Source organism: Pipistrellus kuhlii, unplaced genomic scaffold, assembly GCF_014108245.1.
Source record: "Pipistrellus kuhlii isolate mPipKuh1 unplaced genomic scaffold, mPipKuh1.p scaffold_m20_p_1, whole genome shotgun sequence".
In the NCBI taxonomy this organism is placed as follows: domain Eukaryota; kingdom Metazoa; phylum Chordata; class Mammalia; order Chiroptera; family Vespertilionidae; genus Pipistrellus; species Pipistrellus kuhlii.
Window position 1 is genome coordinate 154,336,943 of NW_023425404.1, and position 27,087 is coordinate 154,364,029.

The 27,087-nt window shown below is 44.9% G+C and overlaps 1 protein-coding gene across 1 annotated transcript in view; it reads right to left on the bottom strand.

Moving 5' to 3' along the window:
• The window catches only part of SHROOM3 (shroom family member 3), a 200,887-nt gene that overhangs the window by 47,334 nt on the left and 126,466 nt on the right, over positions 1 to 27,087 (bottom strand). The window contains exon 2 of the mRNA XM_036413082.2: positions 13,596 to 13,727. The gene's annotated coding sequence lies outside the window, so the exon portion shown is untranslated. The remainder of the gene's footprint in view (positions 1 to 13,595; positions 13,728 to 27,087) is intronic.

Sequence of the window (27,087 nt, forward strand, 5' to 3'; positions counted from 1 at the left end):
CTAAGGGCCATTTGGATATTAATAACATCATTCGAGGGCCATACAAAGTTACCAACTTAAAATTACTTGCTTTGTTTAGTCAAACATTTAATTAACTCACCCCTAATGCCTGGGCAGGGCCAGACCAAATGATTTTGAGGGCCTTAATACAGCCCAAGGGCCAGACATTCCCCACTCTTACTTTATTTTTTTTATTTTTATTTTTTTTAATATATATTTTATTGATTTTGTACAGAGAGGAAGGGAGAGAGATAGAGAGTTAGAAACATCGATGAGAGAGAGTCATCGATCAGCTGCCTCTTGTACACCCCCTACTGGGGATATGCCCGCAACCAAGGTACATGCCCTTGACCGGAATCGAACCCGGGACCCTTCAGTCCCCAAGCCGACGCTCTATCCATTGAGCCAAACCGGTCTTGGCTTCATTTTTATTTAAAAAAAAATACATTTTATTGATTTTTTTTACAGAGAGGAAGGGAGAGGGATAGAGAGCTAGAAATATCGATGAGAGAGAAACATCGACCAGCTGCCTCCTGCACACCCCCCACTGGGGATGTGCCCACAGCCAAAGTACATGCCCTTGACCGGAAGCGAACCTGGGACCTTTCAATCCACAGACCGACGCTTTATCCACTGAGCCAAACCGGTTTCTGCATCCCCACCTCTACTTTAGAGGGTTTGGACAGTTTTCCCCGGAAGTGGAAGTCACCGATAGCATTGGCCAGGGTGAGATAAAGAGGGCTGGGCACCAAGGCAATGAACTTGAAGAGATAACAAATCTCAAAGCCACTGAGGAGGCAAAATGCCCACCCAGCCTAGTCACCACATGGGTGTAGGTGGTGTAGAAGAGAGTGCAGTCAAGGAGGAAGGATGGTCTTTATGCTTCTAGAATGAGAGTATTATTAACCTAGATAAAGAGCTATGATGGGGGCAGGGGAGGGCGTAGAGAGAGGGAGGAGGAAAGAGGGGGGATACTGACCAGCTCCCTCTGGGGCATGTGAATGTCAGTGCCTTCGCGATGGTCAGTGGAGGTGCCCAGTACGCAGCAGGGTCTTGAGGACTGAGGTATGAGCTGCAGATAGAAACTTAGGAGTCACAAAATATGTTTAAACATTTAGCCAGACATTTTAGAGATATTGCCATATCAATATGTATAGAGCTATTTAGATGTCCCTAAATGTTATCTTTTTTGAGAAAAGATAAGCTGCTTGGGGAGAATGCATAGGGAGACAAAGGAAGTAGTTTAAGGATGGGTCTCTGAGAACTATCACAATTTAGGGGAAGGGGAATGGGCAAAATTCCCAAAAGGAATATCCAGAGAAGTAGGAGGTAAACTAGAAGAGTTATATGGGAGTTTCACAGACTCCCAGGGGGGGAGAACAAGGAGGAGGAATTGTCAACACCTCTGGCTGCTGCGGAGAGGTGAGTCCGACGAGGTACAGGCAGGCCCATTGGATTTGACAACCAGTGAGCCTCTGCATTGGAATGACGGGCAGAGCCTGATGTGGGCTACGAAGTGAATGAAAGAGAAGACGGAGACCGCAGAGCCCTTTAACAAACACACCTGGTTCTAAAGGAAGGACGGTGGTAACCAGGAGACTAGAGGGGGCTGGGGAGTGAAAAGGTTTTGTCCTAGACGTTTGGTTGTAAACAATGAGACGTATGAGCAAGTTTATGAGACAGAGTGAACACGTGTGCACAAAGTACAGGATAAAGAGAGGATGGTACTCCTAGAGGCTCATAAGGAGGAAAGAGGAAGGGCTGGCACACAGATGGAGGCAGAGGGTATAATCTTTGGGACGAAAGCCAGTCCCACTGAGATGAGAAGCAAGAAGCAGGTAAGACCCTGAGGCTCATAGCACGAAATGGGGGAAACTGGAAGGGACTTCACATCCAGTGTCCTCTATTCTCATGGTGAAGCCGCGAAGAGAGAAAACAAATGGTAGGGAGAACAAATGAAGTAGTTCCTATAGAAAATAATAAATCATAAAGAAATAGAGCCTACTAAAGATAAAACAAGTGCCCAAGATGTGCAATGCCAAGACAGGAAACCAACTTGGGAAGCTGGTAACTGTTTGCCTTGGGGTGAGGTGGGGTGGGGTGTATTGGGTTTCATCACAGGTTTAATACATTAAGAATAGTGATTTTGAAACTATTCAAAAAGTCCTAAAACAAAACAAAACAAAACAAAAAAACACACACCCCAATGAAACAAAACAACAACAACACCCTTTCTTTTGGCCACAGAACATATGCTGAGAAAAGGCTTCAGAGATAAATCTTTGTTTTATAAGACTCTTCCAAATATATAGTTGTGATGAAATGAAAGAAATAATGACAAAGATGATCTAAATATAGCTCAACGCTCCTGCTCTGCTGGGGGCAGTATAAATGGGTTCTGAATAAAGAGCAGTTTGGCAACCTAAATGTTCATCAGTTGCAGAGAGTTAAATCAGTGTAGTACATCCATATAATGGGATATTTAAGTGACTATTAAAAAATGGGATAGCTCTATACATATTGATATGGCAATATCTCTAAAATGTCTGGCTAAATGACAACAGTAAGGTATAGAACTTGTGTTCAGTACTCTGAAGTATGTGGGGGAAAACATACATAGTCACCTATGTGTTTATTAATGTAAAGAATATTTCTGGGCTCTGGCCGGTAGCTCAGTTAGTTAGAGCATCATCCTGACATGCCAAGATTGTGGGTTCAATTCCTGGTTAGGGCATATACGTACCAGAATCAACCAATGAATGCATAAATAAGTGGAACATATCAATGCTTCTCCCCTCCCTCCTTCTCTATCCCTTCCTCTCTCCCCAAAATCAACTTTTTAAAAAGAATATTTCTGTAAGAATACTTGAGAAACTAGAAACGAAGACTGCCTCTGGGGAAGAAAACTTATTTTTCACTATATTTCCTTTTGTAACTTTTTTTTTTTTATAGTTTAATGTATTTTAATAACAAACTTACAGGAGCAGCACAGAAGACAGACAACATTAAAAACATGTACTTGCATGAACTTAAGGAATTTACATTCTGGTAGGGAGACCAGTACATTAATATGTCTTTAAAAAGCAAAGTACTTTTCAAGTAGTTTCTCATTTTAAAAATATACTTCATGTGTCTTGAGATACCCAAAAAATGCAAACAGCTGTTCACTGACTTTTTCAATGATGCGAATAACTTAATAAGCATTCCTACAGAGCACAACATGCTTTTTACATTTTGGGATCGCTTTGATCTTTACGGAGATAAGGAAATATTTTTTAAAAGTACGCGACATCATGAGTCAGAAGACAATTTAATTTTTAATTTGAGCAAACTAAGTTTTGTGTGTGGGCGTAATTCAAACAAAGCCCTTTTGTTGCATTCCCAGCCACGGACGAGGAAGCTTTGCTGCGTGGGATGGGGAGGCTGGTGAAACGGGAACTAGCCAGTGACACAATGTCCTTCTTCATGGTTTTTGTCCTAACATGGAGGGATTCAGGAATGCAAAGCCTATTTCTGAGAAATCTACAATTATACAGTCCAAGTATTTCAAGCGGTATTCACTGACCACTTACTATGTGCCCTCTATGTGATGAATTATTGTTGGAGCCCTAGGAGGTCACAGACGGTCTCAAGGAGTTCCTAATTTTGTTGAGGAGTCTCAGACACGCACACAAAAATACTAAGCAGAATCAGTAGTATTCATTCAAAAATATTTGCGTGCCGACTAAGTACCAAGCACTTGATCTTTACATGATACAGGACTGCTAATGAGAAAATTAGGTAAATAAGAGATTAAGCAACGGGTCCAGTCACAAGAATAGTGGGAACCAGAGCTGGTATTTAAATGCAGACACCGGTTCCCTAAGTCTGTGCTTTTAACTTTCGTATAGTGTGTGTGTGTGTGTGTGTGTGTGTGTGTATAAAATTGATTTTTTACAGAGAGGAAGGGAGAGGGATAGAGAGTTAGAAACATCGATGAGAGAGAAACATCGACCAGCTGCCTCCTGCACACCTCCCACCGGGGATGTGCCCGCAACCAAGGTACATGCCCTTGACCGGAATCGAACCTGGGATCCTTCAGTCTGCAGGCCAATGCTCTATCCACAGAGCCAAACCAGTTTCGGCTGTGCTCTTAACCTTTAAGCAATGAGCATTATAAGGAGATAGGGTGGGCAGAGTAGGAAGATGGGCAATAAGCATGTAAGCAAAGCAACAGGATATTTTAATGCAGTAAAAGGGCTTGGAAGGAAATAAAACCGGGTAATGTGGGATTGTAATTAAGAGTACTGCTTTGGGTTAGGGACAGCCTCTTTGAGAGAGTGCATTTGAGCCCAGGATGCAAATGATAAATGGTCAACCACGCAATGAGTTATGTATGGGCAGATAATTTAACACGGAAGGCACATGAATGCTAAAGCCTTCAGGCGGGAGTGAAGTTGGGGTTTGCAAGAAGCAGGACAGTGTGGCCAAAGCCTCGTGAGCGAAGAGCAGTGGTGGGACAAGTCATCAGATCATCCTGGGCCACGAAGGTGACGGAGGCATTTAGGATACATTCGCATGCCCCAGAGGGAGCTGGTCAATATCCCCTCTCTTTCCTCCTCCCTCACCCAAAAGCTGGTGCTGCTGGTGATCAAGAATGGGGTCTGCCGTTAGCCGAAAGGCTCGGTAGGGGGTGGGATTCAATGGCCTTGAAGGGTGAGTATGTTCTGCATAAATGGAGACAGTGACAACCACGACTTGGAAAATAAAAAAATTCTAAGAGCTAGAGTAAATTTTTAAAAATATATATTTTATTGATTTTTTTACAGAGAGGAAGGGAGAGGGATAGAGAGTTAGAAACATCGATGAGAGAAAAACATCGATCAGCTGCCTCCTGCACACACCCCAAAAGTGATGTGCCCGCAACCAAGGTACATGCCCCTGACCGGAATCGAACCAGGGACCCTTCAGTCCGCAGGCCGACGCTCTATCCACTGAGACTTTGGGCTCTTCTGGGAGCACTATTATGGAACCATGCCAGTTATCAGCTGGGCATGAGCCGAATTTCTAAGGATACAAAAGGCACTCAACTACCGGTACTGCCAAGTAAAATGTCCTATTTCCTAATGCGCGTCCTAACCCACACCTGACACCCGCCTGGCCAGCCATCGCTGATTCAGCGCACAATGATATAAAAGGCAAAGTCCATCCCAACAAGGTTCTAGTTTAACCCCCTCCCCCAAACGAAAACAAGGAAGAAAATACAATATATCCTGTAAATTCTGTTACTTAAGGATCTCTTTGAGCGTTGCTACTATCCCCCCCTATTTCCTCATCCCGTTTTTAAAATTATCAAATATGCCGAAGCCGGTTTGACTCAATGGTAGAGCGTTGGTCTGTGGACTGAAAGGTCCTGGGTTCGATTCCGGTCAAGGGCATGTACCTTGGTTACGGGCGCGTCCCCAGTGGGGGGTGTGCAAGAGGCAGCTGGTCGATGTTTCTCCCTCATCGACATTTCTAGCTCTCTCTCCCCTCCTCTCTGTAAAAAATCAATAAAATATATTTAAAAAATAAATAAATAAAATTATCAAATATTTCATGAATATATAAAAATATTCAGATTATCCCTGACTGGTTTGGCTTAGTGGATAGAGCGTAGGTCTGCAGACTTAAGGGTCCCAGGTTCAATTCCAGTCAAGGGTTTGTAGCTTGGTTGCGAGCACATCCCCAATAGGGGGTGTGCAGGAGGCAGCTGATCACTGTATCTCTCTCTCCGGTATTTCTAACTCTCTATCCCTCTCCCTTCCTCTCTGTAAGAAATCCATAAAATGCATTAAAAGATAGTATCTAGGCTAATATAAAGAACATCTTTGTGCTGATCACCAAAATTGATCAAATCTTAGTATTTTCCCCATATTTACTTCTGGTGGTTTTTTTATTTTTTATTTTTTATTGATCTAATTCACATATTTAAAAGCCATTAAACATTTCCTAGCTCCTCCCCCAATTTCTCCTATCCCCTATAGGTAACCACTGTGGCTAATTTCCTATGCATCTTCTCCAATGTTTTCTAATGCAAATTCAAGCAAATATGAACATATAATTTTATTTCACCCCTTTCACAAAAGGAACAAAATGTGGTATAATACCCTTGTTTTTTAAGAACTTAATACATACTGTAGAACTCTCTATCTCAGTACTTCCAGAGCTTCCTCACATCTTTTTTTCCGGTTAGCTGCCTCATGGCACCCTATCTACTATGTGCATCTATCATGTGCACTTAATCAGACCCTTTTTGTATATGCTTTCTGATGTCTAGTCTTCTGCTATTGCAAATACTGCTTCAACAAATAACCATGTCCATACAGTGTCTTCTATTTATGCTAACTTATCTGTAGAAACTCCTAGAAGTGGAATTGCTGGCTCAAAGTAAAATCAACTTGCATTTTTGATAATTATTGCTAAATTGGAGGCCTGGTGCACAAAATTCGTGCATGGGTAGAGTCCCTAGGCCTGGCCAATCGGGGCCTTCCGGCTGCCGGCTGGGACCTCCCTTCCCTGACTGCCAGCTGCTGGCTGGGGCCTTCCTTTGTTCCATGCCGCCCCTTGGTGGTCAGCATATGTCATAGCAAGCGACCAGTCTCCTGGTCAAACTCCCGTGGGGACAATTTGCATATTGGGCTTTTATATATATAGATGGCCCCTTTCACACTTTAAAGGGGAAACAAACTCAATATCAACAATTAAATATTACTGTACAGGTAATTTGGGTAAGATTATAATTATATCTTTGTTAGTATAAAAGAATAGATGATTCCTATTTAAACAACAATGATTTTTTTGGCATTCCTTGTTTAGAGGAAAATGATAGGCCCTAAATACTGATGATGATAATATACAGCAATTGAAAACTGTGAGCAAGTCAAATTACACTGAGCTACACTCATAACATGTTTCATTTACAGATCCAGAAGGAACTACGGAATAAAAGCCACCCCACGCTGAGATATGTTTTCTACAGGTTCAGGGGAAACAGAAAAGCTCTAAAGAATTTTTAAAGAGTTGAAAAAGCCCATCACCTTCAAAAAAAAAAAAAAAAGGTGGTAACTGTCCCTAACACAGAGCTGGCAAAGACATTGTTTTGAGAAATCCTTTTGCCCTTTACAGCACCCCTCACCTTAGTTAGCTTCTATGGCTTCTGTGGCTATACCCCAGACTTTTTAGATTCACAGAAAAATCTAACAAGCAAACTATTTCAAGGCTTTTACAATTACCTCAATACATCTGTGTCTTTAAAAAGTGGCTCAGCCCTACCCAGTTTGGCTCAGGGGTAGAGCTTTGGCCTGTGGACTGAAGTGTTCCGGGTTTGATTGCAGCCACATGCCTGCGTTGTGGGCTCGATCGGGGCCTTCCGGCTGTGGGGCATGCAGGAGGCAGCCGGCCAATGATTCTTTCTTAACATTGATGTTTCTATCTCTCTCTCTCCCGTTCTCTCTGAAGTCAATAAAAAATATATTTTTAAAAAGTGGCTCAGTGGGTAGCGAAGTATGCAATAGGTAATATAATCCCATAACAACACATAGTCCTTTCTGTAAAGAGTTCTTTTTAAAGGTCACATCCCAATAATGTGCCCCTGGGGACTTTTGGCTTTGACAATGGACTCACAAGGAAGAGTGAAGTTTGCTAACAGCATAAGACTCTGACATCTAAAATCAGCATAAAAGTTAAAAAAAAAACAACCAATACCACACCTTTTCTATTAAGATACTTTACCCCATTCCTCCATATCTGTCCCAACATTCTTTCACTATTTACCTCCTTACCATCCTCCGTTCTAAAATATTACTTAAAGATTAAATTTTATTGATAACCACACCAAACTATTACTGTAAAAGAGAAGGACCAGAGGCTGATGATGTTGAAACGTTCTTTTTCTCACGATTCCCCTTTCAACATCCTCCCCTCAACTCTGCCACACGCAGAGGGACAGTCAGCTCTCCTTCCCACACATCAGCCCTGGCATATAAGTCATGGCAGAAGTTAACACCAGTGCTGTAATGTCTTTGATCTATTGTATAACAGCATTTGTCTTTGTCTTTCACTGACTTTCAAACTCCGTTACGACAGAACGGCACAGTGTAAAGGAATAGCGTCAACACCATCAATAAATAACTTGGTGTTCTCAGCTCTCAGACTGGAACCAGGCTTTTTGTGTGTTGGAGGAAAGAGGGGACTGGTTTCTGCTGATTTCTCCAGATATCAGATATTATGATTTTAGAATATCTTCTCTACTATTTCTCTGTGCCACCCACTATGTCGCGAGAGCTTGGACAGGAGAAATCACTTCCTTGCCCGATTATCATCTTTCACATACAGACACATGCAGACACCCATAAGTCTCCTGGGTCTCAGAGAGGGTCAGTCAGAGAGTTGCAGAGAAACTAGAAATATTGTGTGTGCCCCTGAATGCTGCCTTCTTATTAAAAGTAAAGTTGCTTTGGGGCTCCCTCCCCCCACCCCCACCCACCGAGGACCCCTGTTGGACAAACGGGGAGCGGCTCTGCAGGGCACCCCAAAAGGTGTGCACGGCTCTTCCCTCCACTGGGTGGGCTGCGGGGCTGAGGGAACCCACCATGGGCTGCAAACACACTTTTTTTAAAAAATATATTTTATTAATTTTTTACAGAGAGGAAGGGAGAGAGATAGAGAGCTAGAAAGGTCGATGAGAGAGAAACATTGACCAGCTGCCTCCTGTACACCCCCTACTGGGGATGTGCCCGCAACCAATGTACATGCCCCTGACCGGTATCGAACCCGGGACCTTTCAGTCCACAGACCGATGCTCTACCACTGAGCCAAACCAGCTTCGGCATGCAAACACACCTTCTTATTGTGTAAGCCGACAGAAGTTTGTGCTTTGAGGGTTTGAAGAAGTCCAAACACCAAGATATTTCGAACTCAAGCTAAATAACTGCCAAAACAAAAGGGTTTCCGTGTGAGGCAAAAGGCTCACATTTATGTTATGATTTTTTCCTACCAAACACCGCTCCATTAAACAAAACAAATAAAAGCCCCTGAACCTCCAACACTAAAGAAACCCAATTCTCTTTCCTTATGTTTTTCTTTCTCCTCATTTAGAGGAAGAGGCCACAAATAAAAAATTTGAGGCAACAACAGAGAAAAGAACAGAAAGCATTAATTTTAGACAAAACTCTGAAACAATGGTCTAAAGAAGAATCTCTATTTAAAAAATCATACTGGAAAAGAACTATTCATGGAAAAATAAAAATTTTAAGTAATCCTGGAACCTGAGTAAAAGAACAGTGAAGGTCTGTAAGGCAGAGAAGCTGAAAACTTGCTCCAACTCCTTACCCATCAATACGCCCGCGTTAAATCTTACAATAAGACGTTTAACCTCCACCAACACTCGCTCCTAACCTGACACTGCCGGGGAGAACATAATAAAATCCAGAAGAATGCTCTCTGTTACTTTCAAATGAAAGAATGCCAAATAAAACTTGAAAAACCAGCCCTGTGATCCCTCTCTCTCTGTGTGACTTTTATAATAGATATAAGGAGTTTGTATTTTCTTTTTCACCCTTTACAAGGTATAATAATAATAAAACTGAGTGCCCATAATAATAAAATATTCACGTCACCGTGAGATCTAGAACGTTATCACCACTGTTGTCGCCACCTGTTCCTTTCAACAAAAGGCATCCTTAGCATAACTCCAAACAAAAATGTTGAATTAAGATGATCTGGATAAAAGCTGAACTTTATGAAAAAGGAAAAGATAATTCAAGAATTTAGACCTTTAATTAGAACGACGAAGTTAAAGAATGCAAGACCAGCAATGGCAATCAACACTTCTTTCCTGTAAACTTGGAAGTTGCCCGAGAAGACTGTACCTTTTCTTTAAAACTGAGAATATATTCATGGGTTTCATTCCTTTATGCAAATGTTGGCAACAAGAATAGAGAACTTGACTATAATATTATTACTTAGGTAAGCAGCCTTTCCCAGTGAGAAAGAGAAACGCTCTGAAATCCCCCAGGGAAATGGGGAAGTAAATCTGCAGAGTACACAATACAAAGCAATTGCTAATTTGAATGAGATTGAAAGGCCTTCTAGCCCTGGCCAGGTAGCTCAGTTAGTGAGAACTGTCATCCTGCTACACCAAGGTTGTGGGTTTGATCCCTGGTCATGACACACACAAGAATCAACCAATAAATTCATAAGTAAGTGGCATAACAAATTGATATTTCTCGCTCTCCCCGTTCTTCTGTCTCTAAAAAATCAATAGAAATAAGTACATAAAGGCCGCTCTAAATAGACACATCATAAAAAAATACAGCGACAGCATATGTGGGAGAGAGAATGACTGAAAACCCACCCCACTCCCAGAAATAGTAGTGGTACACTGGCTTACACGAGGCACTCAAATAATAATTTTCATGACAATTTAGAGAAATGGGCTTAAACTTAACACGAGGTTGGCTAGTTTTCTTTATAAACAGATACAGCACAACATCAGACAGACACCTGTGATAGGCTTGTCGACTGAGAATCCTGCCACGAAAGAACTAAATCTTATTCTAACATCAGAGAGGCCTTACCTTGTGGCAAACAGAAACATCCTAGATAGCAACCCTCCGGCCACCTGAATGTCATACTCAGGCGGGTAAAAAGCCATTGTACCCCGCTCCTGCGCTCTCTGCTCCTCCCCGACAGCCTGAACCGCCCTGAACTTGCCAAGTGTAGTGCCAGCGGGAGGGACCTCACGCCCAGTCACCTCTGTACACCGGCCAATTAGAGTTCAATGCCTCCTCTGGAAGAGGGAGGACAGATGGGGAGCAGCTCAGCAGGGCACGTGCTGAGTAATGTTTCCTGAGAAGAACCAGCCTTTCAGCATGAGCTTAGAAATGCCAGAATTCTGTTTTGCGGGCAGGAAGAGGAGGGAAGCAAGGAAAATAATCTGATAAAAATTCATCAAACTGAAATCAGGACGTTTCCTTGAATGATCTTGTCTGCTAAACCCACACCCTCCTCCTCCACATGCAAAAATGCCCCTGTCTGCAAAAGGGAGGTAATTGCTTTAAGCTTCCCACAGTTTGGGAGACTAGTAAAGCAGGGGTCCCACACCAACATCCCCAAGGCCTCCTAAGCCTCAGTCCTGAGAACACAAAGTCAGTATCATCGGGGAGGCAGACTCATGGCCCAGGGAAGGGCAAAGTGCCCGCTGAACTAACCTGGCTGCTCACTGAGAGTGAATTAGGAGTCAAGCCCTGGCCGAAACCGGTTTGGCTCAGTGGACAGAGCGTTGGCCTGCGGACTGAAAGGTCCCAGGTTCAATTCCGGTCAAGGGCATGTATAATACCTTGGTTGTGGGCACATCCCCAGTAGGGGGTGTGCAGGAGGCAGCTGATCAATGTTTCTCTCTCATTGATGTTTCTAACTCTCTATCCCTCTCCCTTCCTGTAAAAAAAAAAATCAATAAAATATACTTTAAAAAAAAAAAAAAAAAAAGGAGTCAAGCCCTGAGTTTCTATCATCCGTTCATCTTGATTGACTGGATGGAGCACAAAGCACGTCAGCACGTATGGGTAAATGCTTAACCAAGGAGGAAGGGAGAAGAAATTATAGATTAGAGGAACACAAAGAAACACGAGAATCAAACACAACGTTTACATGTTTATAATGCAAATTCACGTGTCTACATGAGAATCCCCAGCTGACATCGGGGCACTTGACACCAACAGCAGCACGGGTAGAGTGCGATGCAGTGCTGGGCACCGCCGGAAGTGCTTCATGCGTATTAGCACCTTCAATCCTTTCAGCAACGCTGTGGTTAGGTATTAAAATCATTCTGCAGACTGGAAGCTGTGAGAGCTTAATCAGGCTCCTGCAGTTACACAGTAAGATAACCATGTTACACTACCACCTGACATTCGTTTTACCTAACATTTGTTCTCATTTCCTATGAGCGGGCTCTGGGCTGTGCTTTGAATACCTTATCTCGTTGAATTGCCATGGCTGTCCTGTGAAGTCGAGTCTGCTCTGCAGTTTGTTGGGGCCATAAAGAATTAGTGGCGATGAGCCTAGCCAAACGGTGTGAGTTTGAACCCACAGCCTTCTACCGTGTTTCCCCGAAAATAAGACATCCTCCGAAAATAAGACCTACTTACAGGTTTCCTTCTGAGAGAATTATAAGGCATGCCCCCGAAAATAAGCCCCCCCCCCCCCCCGGCTCTGTCTCAGAAACTTTGTGAAACCTAAAATGCAAGAAGTTGTGACTTGGGTGAAGAATTCATGGGAGAAAATCACTGACAGTTGCATTGCAAATGCACTGCGAGCAGGCTACCTTGACAAGAAGTACTCATTTAAAGACAGTGCTATTGCTAAACATGAGAGATTTGGTCCACTGATTCTGAAAGAAATGGAGTCACAGGAAATTCAGGAATTGGATTGTTATGATGATGTTCCAGAAGATGATGACATGATTGTCACTGAATAAATGAGTAAATTCTTGATACTGTAGGATTCACAGTTTGTCTGGTTTGTGTTGACAACTACCGTACTACCGTACCGTATACAGGTAATAAATTTCCTTTATTTTCGTTTAACAATAAATGTGTACCGTATTCTTCTTCATGGAAAAATAAGACATCCCCTGAAAATAAGACCTAGTGCATCTTTGGGAGCAAAAATTACCGTATTTTTCGGACCATAAGACGCACTTTTTTCCCCCCAGAAGTGGGGGGGGAAAGTCCCTGCGTCTTATGGTCCAAATATAGCCTACACATATACTTTAAAAAAAAAGTTTTTTTACTTGCCCGGCTCTGTGTGGTCTCTGTGTGCTTGCCCGGCTCTAAAATGGTTCTAAATGCTGCTGTTTACTTTACAGGGTTGATTACATGTGTTTATGACTGTGATGTTGGGTTTTAATGCACATAAAATATTTTAGGACACTATTTGTTTCAGAATCTTTTTTTCTTCATTTCCCTTCTCTAAAAACTGGTGCGTCTTATGGTCCGAAAAATACGGTAATATAAGACACTGTCTTATTTTCGGGGAAACAGGGTAGTAGAATCCTAGTGCAAACCTCACAGGACTGGTGTGAGAACTGAATGCGATGTGCAAAGTCCCAGCACACACCACCTACCACGTAGAAGCACGAATAAGAAGCCGCAAATTTTTTATTAGGCTAATTTAGTAATTTTGGGACATTCTTCAATTAGAGACAAGAAGAGTTTTACATGAACATCAGCGCAAATGGCTGCACAATTTGGCACACAGTGTCATTTCCTAAGTATAAGATGTTGGTATATATTACTTTGAGTGATTTTCATGATCGTTTTAGAAACAGTGGCGGATATATCGTATATTTTTAAGCTTTTGAATCATATCATTGGAGGGACCCTGGATTACGTCCCAGGGGTTTTGGGCTCTCCAGAACCTAATTTGAAAACTGCCATTAAGTTATTATCCTCTGACCTGTGAGCTTCTGGCTGCTTTGTTCGGCCCCTCCTTGCCCCTCTCACAAGCCTGTATTTTCACCAGCCTTGGCCCCACTCCCTCTCCCAGCCCCCTTTCTGAACCTCTGCGCCTCCTACCTGTGCTTCAGCCGAAGCTTAGCTCCTCCTGACCATGCCGCCTTCCTGTGCTGGGGGTCCGCGGTGAGGGGCTCCGGGCTCGGGGAGTCAGAGGTGCCGGTATCTGCAGGACCCGGTGCTGCACACACATCTCTGCAAAAACACACACACAGGAAACAGGAAGGTGAGCGTGATGGTGTTCGTGGCAAGGGCACACGTGAATCTAACAAGAAGCACACGTGAACATCAACCCTGGAGTTGGAGCAAAACAACAGAGCTAAGAGGAAAGCTATAAGCCGGCGGCCACGAACGTTCTCTGCCCCAAAGCAGGCGAATCCTATGTTTCGCCTATGTTTCTATCAAGCATTGTCGAGCACTGCCAACCTCAGAATAACAGGTTTTCCAGCCAAGGGGGACGAAAGACACACTCGCTATGATGAACTCCCCTATAATTCAGCATCCATGGGTAAGTGAAAAATGGGACTCACGGAAGCCCACGGTCAGACGGGGTTTCCTGAGACCCCGCCCGCTGCCTCACCTCTAGAGAACATCTGCCTGCAGGGCAGCCCTTCTCTGTTCGGAGGGGGCAGCTCCCAGCACATGCCAGCTCCCGAGCCCCAGCTAGTTCAGATGGTTTGGATTCCACTGCCCTGCAGACAAGCCTGGTATGTGTCCATTTATTTTTTTTAATATATTTTATTGATTTTTTACAGAGAGGGAGAGAAAGGGATATAGAGTTAGAAACATCGATGAGAGAGAATCATCTATCAGCTGACCCTTGCACCCCCCCCCGACTGGGGATGTGCCTGCGACCAAGGTACATGCCCTTGACCGGAATCGAACCCGGGACCCTTCAGTCCGCAGGCTAGCGCTCTATCCGCTGAGCCAAACCGGTTTCAGCGTGTGTGTCCATTTAAATGCCCCTCCCCGCCCAACCCGGTCCCTAACACCATCCCCGTAACTTGTTCCTCCTCACTCCCAGGGAGTCAGAGAAAAATGTTAAGCCCCGTGTGGCCAACGCACTGTGCCATGGGAACGGGCACATTTCTTGGCTGTGGAATTTCCAAACGCCCCCACCCCCCACCCCCCAGGCCTCCCCTGATGGGACGGCCCCCAGCACCGGGCTCTGAAGGGGGTTTGCCACATTCCACCTGTCTGGGTACCGGCACGCTTCCAGCGCCTGTCCTCGGCGGTCTAAGCCTCCGAGAGCGGTCTAGTTCGCCCCGCATGGACCACGGAAGCAGGCGTCTGAGAGGTGCTAACCGACAGGCCTTGGCTGAGGGGGTGGATCCCTGAAAGGTATTGATTTCTTGTCATTTCAAGATGTGGGGAGAGATGGCCGGGGAGTCGGCGAGGAGTTCCCATTCCTAGGCTCAGGTTCATCTTTACCTTCATGGTACCTAAGCACCGTCACCTCCTTCTGCACATGCCTTCTCCCACCAAATTTAGGATTTCTGGCTTTGACATTCCATCGTCCATCCAGGTGGAAAACGGTCCCGGGATCAGTGGCGGGAAGCCTTTCGGCCCAATGACCCCCGTGTTGGGATCCTCACTTGGCCCTTCTCTCTCCTGGCCAGTTGCTGTATCTGTCTATGGAGCTGGGGCTGTCTCCAAAGTCACATGTTTTTCTACCCACCTGTGGTTCCTGTGCTGCCTGCCCCAGGACAGACTGGAACCGGCCACGGCTGCCACGCTTGGATCTCATCAGGAAATGGTGCCAGCAGGGCACCCCGTGACTGGGGCAGATTAGTCAAGCCTTTGCTTTTAAAGCTGGGGGTACCTTCCCCTGTGTCGAGAGCTATTCTCCGAACTTTTCCAGAAGACAAGAACCAATGTTTTAGCCCCATGTTCCAGGTGAACAAACCAAGACACCGGGAAGTGGTATATATCCTGGCCAAACCGCATATGGAATCATCCTCACTGTGAAAACCACTGGCAGCCACTCACGCTGCTTCTTCCCAGCTTAGTATCTTTCACTTTATGTCACAAACTCTGAACCGCGAACCCAGATTTGGACAGAATAGGTAGAGAAGGGTGATGGCAGAGCCATTCATTAAACATGTTACCAAATGAGCTTGTTTTTACTTAAAAGATACTCAGAGCTAACAGTGTTTTACTTGACCAGTTAACTGCCACGATATTTTGAACTTAATTAAAAAAGGCCCACCACTTGTGTCTACAGACACTTATGCGGTACAAATGGTTAAGGATACTAAAAACAAATTGAAAAACCCACAAAACCAGAAAAAACACACCACACACACAAAAAGACAAAATCCACCAAAAAACAAAACAAAACAAAAAACCCAATCATAAAAAAAAAAAAAAAAAAAAAAAAAAAATGTAGAATGAATGAAACTGCTTCAAAGTGAAAAAATACAGAAACAAACCTCCACCTTATGGGGCTACTTCCCGATTCCCAGAAGGTACCCCCTCTCCTGGCTTATCCACAGCTGCCCTTCACGTCTGCGGTCTGGACATCCTTGGCTCCAGGTGCAGGCCAGGGGGAGCCTTTTGGAGACATCCCTTTGGATTGATGCTGGGTGTGTCTGTGTACTCATTTTTATAATTTGCCCTATTTTAAGTCATGTTCTTGGTTTCCCGCGTGTCTTTTTTTCTTTGTGTCCTGCTCCACGTCCATCGTGCATGAAGCGGGACTGACTGCCTGTCATCTCTCTATCCTGCCCCTAGTGGCATCGCCATAAGCTCCCAGCACCGGTCCCCTTGGCCTCCTACAGTGCAGAAGGTCCACACTCCCGGCGTCTTGAATGTGTCTGCAAGACGTTTTTAAGAACTGATACTGGTGGGTATAGATTTCTGTTCTTAGGTTAACACAGCTGTTCTTCCTTTTCTGGTGGCTGAGCATTTATCAAATAAATTGCTCTGTCTTTAAAATCCCCTTGTTCCTGCTGCTGACCTTTTGGGACCCATATATTCAGACATAACCTCTGGGTCACTGTCCCTTCATTAGTCTCCTTTTCTTCTTTCTGTTTAATCATTATTGAGGAGCTTGTTCTGTGTCCCCTCAGGCCTGTATCCTATCTGGTGCTCTCTGTCACAGGCATAACAAAACCTCTCTGTCTTCGGCTCCCCCACTCTGGTCTGGCAGCTTGGTGGTTACAGGAAGGTCATACTTAACCCGTCGGCCGTGCGTGGATGTACACCTGTGTCTCAGATCCACGTCCATCTGTCCCTCCTGTCTCTCTTGCTGCTGCTCTTTCTCACTTGATTTCCCCTGAAACCACTCAGATGAATCCGCATGTATGATTTATTCCACTGGCCTTCAGCATATTTCTGATTCCCCCGCCCCCCCCCCCAACCATAAGCTTAACTATCGCCAGATCTTAGCCAATGATTTCTGTGTCAGCCTTGCACAAAGACTGGAAAGGGGTGGGTGTGGAAAAATAAACAAAAGTTTAACCTAATACATATTTAATCTGCTCAGATTTACTTTAGGCTTCAATCCTTCCACCTACTGAAATCTGTGTCATTTAGGCCCGGGGTCAGCAAACTGCGGCTCTCGAGCCACATGTGGCTCTTTGGCCCCTTGAGTGCGGCTCTTCCACAAAAACCATGGCTAGGTGAGTCTATTTTGAAGAAATGTCTTTAGAAGAAGTTTAAAAAACTTGGCTCTCAAAACAAATTGATTTGGCTCTGTTGACTAATGAGTTTGCCGACCACTGACCTAGCCTAAGGGCCCTCATGCAAGACCTTATAGTTAAACTGATGATAACTCCCCCACTGGAAGGGAGGGTTTGATACCCTGTGAAACACTCGGAGCCTGACTGTGCATCAGTGGCAGTCATTAGTGGCAGGCTGCATGATGTGTGTGAGCAACATGGATTCTGGAGCCGCTGCTCATCTCCTGTTCAGGCTCTAGCAGCCAGCGGGTGTTTGACCTTGGGCAGGCTGCTTAACCTGTTTCCTTCTCCATGAAACAGGAGCAGTGGCACCTGCATCAAAGGGCAGTGTGAGGCTTCAGTGAATTGATATGCGTAAAGCGCTTAGTGCCTTGCAAGAAATGACAACTTCTAACCAACAGAAAAGAAACTCACACTTACTAGGCACATGTATGTACCAGATAATTGAGCTTCTAAAAGTTATTCAATTAATATTCCTATCATCTGGGGGAGTGATGGTCCTCATTTTACAGACAAAGAAAGTGAAATGAAGTAAAAGTGGAAGTATAGCCACAGGCCACGCCCTCTTCGCTCCGCCCCTCATTACAAGCCTCCGAGGAGAACGAGGATTTGAATGCTTTCTTTCTTAGCCATCAGCCACATGCCAAGCCACGCGTGCCTGTCATTGCTTCCACATCTCCCTTTTGCTTCTCATATGAAACAAAAAGATATGCATGAAGACAGAAGACCAGCAAACATGCCAAAATGTTACTACTGGGTCATAAGAGTATGGGTGATATTTTTCTTCTCTTTTTCTGTATCTTACAAATTGTTTCCAATGAACATTTATCATTTTAACTATCAGAAAAAGTAAATTAGCCTTATTCCCCCTCCCTCCCCCAAAGTAGATGAGTCTGAGAGTCTAATTTCTCCATATTTTTAAAGGAAAGTCTTGGTCGGGAAATGGAAGTGGATGTATGTATCCCAGGAGCCAATTGGAGCAGCGGGAAGACTTCACGTGGAGGCAGGATTTACTCTGGTCGTTTCTGCAAACACTGATTCAATTTGGGATCGTCTTCACTCATTGGAGAGGAAGTGGGATTTCTCAGAAATCGGTATTAGCAGAGGGAGACAAAACCACCCTGAGAAAAGCCAGCCCCTGCCTTTCTGCTCTCGCTCCTGCCTCGAGTTCCCAGTGAACCATTATGATTCCTCGTTTTAATATCAGACATGACAGCATGAAAGCACCTTTTGTGTATGATGCATTTGGCCCTAATAATCCTGAAGGGCAAGTAGAGCAGGTGTTATCTGTTCCCATTTAGCAGATGTAGACAGCCTCAGATTGGGATGATTACCTGTTTGAGGTCGGGATGTATAAGTGCCACAGCGGGCATGTGAAGCCAGGGTGTCTAACTCTGGATTCTCCAAGCCTGAAAGTCCATCGACTCAGATGGCAAACATTTAATACCAAAAGCTTCTTTAAAGGAAAGTTTTTTCCAAAGAAAGAGGAGTTACTGAGATTTTAGGTCGGACCTCCCTTGACCTAGAGAAAAAATGAGGCAAGTTTTCGAGGGCCTCCTTTGCCCCCAACTTATCCCTGATACCCAGACTGTTTTCCTGCTCTTGACTCAGAACTTAACACTGCTCACACTGCTGAAACGATACAGTACATGTTTCATGCTCAGAGCCAACTTCTATACCCAGCTCAATCATCCATTCACTCAGCCAACAATCATTACGGGTCAGCTGTGGACCACACAATAGACTAGGCATTGGGCTTGTAACAGTGGCAACACAGACAGAGTCCCTCTCCCTCTATAACATTACAAATTTATGGGGAGCACGGGTAAAATAAAGGTACAGATATATAATTACAAATCATAACTGCTAGGGAGACAGAGAGCACCTAAGACAAGAAGAGTCTACCTAGCTCCTTTCCATCTACTTTCTTACGTTGTAAGTAGGTTAATTTCCCTCGTGCCTGACGGAGGGCAGGCATCAAAGCAACCGTCCCAGAGGGTGTAATTAGCTCATGGAGAGCTCTGAGCCAGGCCAGGTGCTAAATTACCACCTCCACAGTTTATTGTAATCTTCACAACCAATCTCTCAGGTAGGCACTTTGATGCCATCCCATCCCTAATTTACAAACGAGGAAACTGAGGCTCAGAAGCAGAAGAAACTGCACAAACTCTAATGGAACAAGAACTGGAATCCAGATCTGGCCAATGGCAACACTTCAGTTGACCCTTGAACACAGGTTTGAACTGTACTTATATGCAGAGTTTTTCAATAAATGTATTTTCTCTTTCTTAGGATTTTCTTAATTACATTTTTTTCCTCCAGCTTACTTTATTGTAATACATATTCAGTACCACATATAACAGGTAACATGTGTAATGGGCTGTTTGTGTTATTGCTGAGGCTGCCAGTAGATAGGAGGCCTGAGAGAACCACTAGAAGACAGGAGCCAATATCACTCAATCCACGTGGCCGATCTGAAAGAGGCGGATAGGGAAGTCGCCTAGTGGGTGTGTCAGGGTGGTGGTGTAATGATGGGCCCTTTTATTTCTTTTTTTTTTTTAAATATATTTTATTGATTTTTTTACAGAGAGAAAGAGAGAGGGATACAGAGTTAGAAACATCAATGAGAGAGAATCATCGATCAGCTGCCTCCTGTACACCCCCTATTGGGGATGTGCCCGCAATCCATGTACATGCCCTTGACCGGAATCGAACCCGGAACCTTTCAGTCCCCAAGCCGACGCTCTATCCATTGAGCCAAACCGGTCTCGGCCTTTTTAATTTCTTAAAAAGGGGAAACTGCCGGTGGCCTGTGGGAGCCAGCATTTCTCTCTCGCATTTCTGCTTGCAAATAAGTTGCTCCTGTCCTGGACTGCCTAGAGAAGAGGGGTGGACATTAACAATGTAAACAGAGGCTGTCACTCACGGAGAAAGTAGGTCCCCAGCTACTGGTCAATGTGGCATCGGCTAAGGAATCTTAGCAAAACTGAGCTCACCCCCTGGTGGTGAGGGAGACCTTAATCCGCACTTTGCCCAAGAGGATTACTGGGTCTTAGAAAGACGCTCACACGCATTTTTTTTTTTTTTAGAAAAGCTCGTGCCAGCCGCATTGGTGTCCACAAGACGCAAGATTCGTTCCGCTTTTAGGGTAGATAATAGGCATTCCAGGCTATTTAAATGCCTCCAAGTCTCATACCTAAATGTTCCCAACCTTTGCTGTCACCCGAAGCAGGACTCTCTCCGTCTCCCAAGCTCTCCCCTGGGTGTTGCTTTATATTCTTTGGGAGCACAGTTTAAATGGAGGGCAAGGTACCGAAATGCAGCCCATTTGTGAAAAAGTTAATTGTTGGAGGTTTACAGTATACCTTTGCAACTATGGTTCCACAGACTGAATTTTTACATATCTCCATCGTTTTCCTTTCCTTTTGTTACTACAGGGTTAGTGTAATCCGTCTAGAGTTCTGTGGTGTTTTTTTGTTTGTTTGTTTGTTTTGTTTTAATCCTGTAGGTCCTTACTCATCCCAACACTACCTTATCCTCTCCAGAGAAATTCTGGACATACTGACATATAGAATACGAAAGTGGGACTGACAAAATCTGTGTCTTTAGCGTAGCATTCACAAAACGTCATTTAAAATTATTACAAATTTGGCATCTGCGTTGAGCTTTACAATTTACAGTGTTTTTACCTAACCATTTAAATCCTCATAACAACCCTAAGAAGTATTGTCTCCCTCTCACAGGAATGGAAACCGAGGCACAGGTAACAAATAAGTTGCTCAAGATCACAAGGAAGCGGTAAAGCCAGGACCCGTCCTCCAAATGGTGAACATCACATCAGCTAAGGGCTTAGTGAGGTGTTTGTAGGGCTGGACCATCTTTAGAAAACAGAGTCAGTGCCGAAACCCGTTTGGCTCAGTGGATAGAGCACCCTGCGGACTGAAAGGTCCCAGGTTCGATTCCGGTCAAGGGCATGTGCATTGGTTGCGGGCACATCCCTGGTAGAGGGTGTGCAGGAGGCAGCTGGTCAATGTTTCTCTCTCATCGATGTTTCTAGCTCTCTATCCCTCTCCCTTCCTCTCTGTAAAAATATCAATAGAATATATTTTTTTTTAAAAGAAAAAAAAAAGGAAAGAAAACAGAGTGAGTCGCCTTGTCCCAGGAAGAGCACAGCAATTCGCTCAGCGGTCTTCCTCAGGGAGTGATGATTTGTGGTGGTTTCTACTACCTCTTGCCCTCACTACCCGGGCTGCTTAATTTCCACCTATAGTTAGAATGCTCGTGTTAACTCTGGGGCCAGTTGGACTGCACGTGAGAAGGAATTTAAGCCTCTAACCGTATCTCAGGAGACAGAGTCAAGACAAACCCTTGGCTAGTTGTGTTTTCATTTTGAGCCTCAAATCCCCATGCAAACCCCCCCAGTTCCCAGGGCCTCTCCTTGACACCCACTTCCCTCCAGACTGTTAATGTTCACTAACCCACAGACAGATGGTATTGGGAGCAAAAGCACAGATGGTATTGGGAGCAGGTAGAGAGGTTTTATCTGACAGGGCAGAGCAGGTCCTTCCCCGTGCACCAGGCACTAACACACAGAAGGGCTGGGCATCAGGCAGGAGTTTGGCAGGTCCTGGGGGGCCAGGCCAAGCCAGGCCAGAAATACTCTGTGAGCTGCACATCACCTCTTGTCCCCGCCTTCCACTACAACCCCACACACCACGCTTGAGAACGGCACAGAACCCAGGACAAAGCGAAGGCAGTGGGCTGTGACCCCGAGTCACACATCCAGCTGCAGATCCAGCTGCAGATCAGTGGCCTTCAGCCCGGCCAGCCCCCACTCAGCAGGGGAGGCAGTCTCCTCTCACTGTGGCATTCCAGCTGCTAGTGGTGAAGAGGTAACCATGGAAACCATCACAAAGAGCTTAAAGTTGAGGAAGGAGGCTGGAGGCGACAGGGAGGCAGAGAGGGATTTCCAGGGACAGTCCTGCCATACTCCCAATGTTAGCCATGCACGTCGATGCTGAGTCCCAATAGGATAGGAGACAAGTGGATGGAGCCTACACACAGCGAAGCAGCCTCGAAAGGCCAGAGACCGAGATCTTTCTAGGTTCTTCCTCCAGCTTTCTCTTCCTCCTTCAGCGAGCGGAGCTCCGGAAGAATCTTGTCTGCCGGTAATTTTGCCCTGAGAGAACGGGGCTCACTTGGGTGGCCAGAACTTCAAATACACACAGTCACGCTCCTTCAAACGCAGGGCGGCTAGGAGAGGCTGGGGTGTCCAGTCAGCGCCCCCACCCCCTTTCACCTCTGGCTTCGCTCAGCCCATCGCCTCCGACAGCACCGCCTTGCACGCTGGGGGCTTCTCTGAAGGGTCTGCAAACAGACCTGCGCCCCTCAGGGCCGAGGAGAGGATCCTGAGATGGGCTGTTTAGCCGCACGGAAGGAGAGGCCGGGTGTCCAGTACGCTGGTACAGAGCATCTTAGTGGGGCCCAGTGAAACGGCTCAGATCTAAATAGGAAATCAGCCGAAACTGGTTTGGCTCAGTGGATAGAGCATCAGCCTACGGACTGAAGGGTCCCGGGTTCGATTCCGGTCAAGGGCATGTACCTTGTTGCGGGCACATCCCCAGTAGGGGGCGTGCAAGAGGCAGCTGATCGATGACTCATCGATGTTTCTAACTCTCTATCCCTCTCCCTTCCTCTCTGTAAAAAAAAATCAATGAAATATATATTTTTAAAAAGAGTAAAAGAAATAAATAAGAAATCATGTCTGTGTATTTAGCCACATTCCCCCCCCGGGATCTACACATTATTTTAACAAATTGGCCAATGTGACTTCTTATGTCTTCATCACACCAATAGAGTTCCCAACCTACCACCTAGGATTTATTTTTCATTTTTATTTATTTTGTTATTCCCCACCCAAGGATATTCTTTCCATTGATTTTTTTTGGGGGGGGGGAGGGCGGGGGAGAGACAGAGAGGGAGGCGTGTGCCCCTGAATGAAATCGAACCCAGGACTTTTCCGTCGGAGGGCCGATGCCAAACCGGCTAGGGCTGGGATTTATATTTTTTACTTAAAAGTTTTCTAGCTCAGGTTTCAACAGAATCTGGGAGTTGAGATAATAATACCAGTGGAAACGGAAAATCCTGGGTCAGCAGTTTCCTTTGCCTCTGACTGTGCCAGGGCTCCGGGACACATCCTCACCCCCCGGCTTCCTGGTGGAAACCAAGATAACACGGCATCTATGTCAGTCCCTAAACGGGCTTCCCAAAGTCTAGGCCAATCTTAAGAGGCCATCTGGTTCTCCACATTTTTGTTCACCAATTGACTACTTTTTAAAAATATATATTTTATTGATTTTTTATAGAGAGAAAGGGAGAGGGATAGAGAGTTAGAAACATCGATGAATCATGAACCAGCTGCCTCTTGCACACCCCCTACTGGGGATGTGCCCGCAACCAAGATATGTGCCCTTGACTGGAATCCAACCTGGGACCTTTCAGTAGGTAGGCCGATGCTCTACCCACTGAGCCAAACCGGTTTCAGCACCAATTGACTTCTCAGTTGGAGTCCCTGGGGCAGGGGGTGAAGAATGTCAGAGTGAGTGAGTGGCGGGAAGAATGTGACAAGTTCGTTAGCGCCTCTTCTCCCCACCCCGAGCAGATAGGTACTAGGAGGACCCACAGCCATTTAACAGCACACTCAGGCGCCATCCATGCCTCCACCACCCACGTTCACTGGCAGCCAGCCCACAAAGGAGGGGGAGGGCACTTGTCAATGCTCCTTTCTCCTTGCAGCAATTCAATAAAACAAACAAACAAAAAACAATTTTACCTAGGGAGAAAACTGACATCAATTATGAACCTCCTCAGGTGAGAGGCAAGGTCTCGTTAGGTGCCAATCCTGGCACCTCCGCGCCTCACCTCAGCGGTGCTGGTTTCCTCACCTTTAAAAGCAGATTAAGAATAGTGCCCACCTCAGAGGAGGGTGAGGACCAAACAAGTTCCAGACAGTGCTCCACTCTCAGCAAATACTCAATACACATTGGAAGTTAACACCCGCCAGGTGCTAATTAGCTAGTTGTCTTTACATGTATTTTGTCCCTTAATCCTTATAACAGCTTTAATCTGATAAGTATTAGTATTTCCGTGAAGGTATTTTTTATCACCGTTTTGCAGACGAGGAAACTCGGATTTTTAAGGCATTTAAGAACTTAACCTAAAATTGCTAGTAGGTGGTGGAACTCAGATGCTAACTAACCTAAGTCGTCCTGGCTCCCCAGCCCAAGACCTTCCCAGGACACTGAATTGCCTTTGTACATAAGGTCATTTTGTTGTGGCTGTTGTTATTTTTAGAAATGAATAACAAAGAGAAAACATTAGAAAAGGCTCTGATGTTTAAGAGAATAGTATCAATGAAAAAGAACCAGGATTTTAAAACTTCCACAATAAGCAAGAGGCTTAAAAAAAAGACGGGGCAGAGGAGGGAGGGGTGGGAGCATTGGGGAGGGCGGGGGGAGACAACCCTCTGCCCTGACAAATATTTCCAGAGTCATGGATACACCTTTATACTAAATCAGGGTGTCTATGAATCCTTGAGTGTAAAATGCCTTCCCATTCACCACTGAATCCCAGAGGCTAATAACATGTTCTAGTACATGGTTCATGTTTACTGAAAGAATCAAACCAACCCAACAATAAAAATGCCTCTGCTGGAGCTGGCAAAGGATAGGAAACATCTTTGGCAAACACTCTGCTGAACTGAATAACTGAAGCTGGACCAGCTGGTGTGGCTCAATGGTTGGGCGTTGACCTATGAATCAGGAGGCGATGGTGCGATGCTCAATCAGGGCACATGCCCGGGTTGCTGGCTTCATCCCAGTGTGGGGCGTGCAAGAAGCAGCTAATCAATGATTCTCCCTAATCATTCATCTTTCTCTCTCTCTCTCCATTTCCCTTCCTCCTGAAGTCAATAAAATATTTTTTTTGGGGGGGAGAGGGGGGAGGAAGCTTAACAGATTAAGTAAACTCCTGTATTTTACTTATCACTCTGTCCAAAGTATTTTGCTGAAAATTCAAGTTGTATAATTATAAAAAAAATATTATTATGTTTAAAAAGCACAATATTGGTTTGATACAGAGATCAAGAATTGTTTTCCACATTTGGAAAAAAATATAATATGTAACCCTTTCACCTCGGTTCCCAGAGGACGATGTGAGCCTAGTTTGGGAGTTCAGCTTCAACTAGTATCCTCAAATCAGTCGCCAAAACAGAGGGGTTTGCCTGGTGGGTATTTTTTTCTCCTTGGGATTTACTGGTGCTGGCAAAGCAAAGACCCAGTGGTATTTTGACCAGGTAGGCAAGAACTATAAATTTAGCCAAAACCGGTTTGGCTAGGTGGATAGAGCGTCGGCCTGTAGACTGAAAGGTCCTGGGTTCGATTCCGGTCAAGGGGATGTACCTTGGTTGCGGGCACATCCCCGGTTGGGGGTGTGCAGGAGGCAGCTGATTGATGTTTCTCTCTCATCGATGTTTCTAACTCTCTATCCCTCTCCCTTCCTCTCTGTAAAAAAGAAAATCAGCAAAATATATTTTAAAAAAAAGAACTATAAATTTAAATTCCCTACAACCTTAAAAAAAGGACCCATTAAAAAGAAGATACACATAATGCTCAGGCTAATCGACTGTTACAACCAGAACTGGAACGACTGGTTGACCAGTGGCTATGATGCGCACTGACCACCAGGGGTCAGTAGGCTTCCACAGCCAACCTCCCAGGGCCCCTTCCCCCCCAGCCCTGCCGGCCAACCTCCCGCAGACCTTCCCCGCTGCTGGCCAGCCCCCCCATAGGCTCCAATTGTGGGCCACGCTGAGGACCCCACCATGCATGAATTCGTGCACCAGGCCTCTAGTTGATTAATATGTTCCAAAGTCCTTGATAATATTAAATAAGATGGCTTTCACCAAAAGTACAATTAATTTTATCACCAACACCAAAACTACATATTATATTTTATCACGGTGCATGATTAGCTGACATTCATTGAGTTCTGACTAAGCTGAACACTTTCATTATCTAACTTAATCCTCACAATAACCCTGCAAGATGTTTTATTGCTCTCCAATGCCTGCAGGCTCAGAGGCATTTAACTGGCCCAAGGTAACATTCACCTAGAGACAGAGATGGGATGTGCAGCCTTGTCTGCTTCTGGAAACCAAGTTGTTCTAATTGAGCCAATGCTTTGCATACAACAAAATGCATCGGTCTTAAGTGTTTGGTTCAATGGCTTTTGATCATTGTGGATATTTCTGTAACCATTACTTAAAAAAAAAAAAAAAGACATAGAATATTTCCACTGGTCCAGAAAATCTCTCCTTACCACTTTCTAGTCAATCCTCCCTTCTCCAGAGGCAAGCACCAACATCTGCAGTCATGGATTAGTTTTGCCCATTCTTTTAAAAATATATATATATTTTGATTTCTTACAGAGAGGAAGGGAGAGGGATAGAGAGTTAGAAACATTGATGAGAGAGAAACATCAATCAGCTGCCTCCTGCACACCTCCCACTGGGGATGTGCCCGCAACTAAGGTATATGCTCTTGACCGGAATCGAACATGGGACCTTCAGTCCGTAGGCCAATGTTCTATCCACCGAGCCAAACCGGTTTCGGCAGTTTTGCCCATTCTGATACTTCAGAAATAGAATTGCTTCTGTATTCTTTTGTCTCTAGATTCTTTCCAGTTTAACACAATGGCTCTGGGATTCATCCAGGTGGTTGTTCATATCGTGAGTTTTGGTTACCGAGTAGTGCTCCATTGTATGGATGTACCACAGTTTGTCCATTCTCCTGTTGATGAACGTAGGGTGGTTT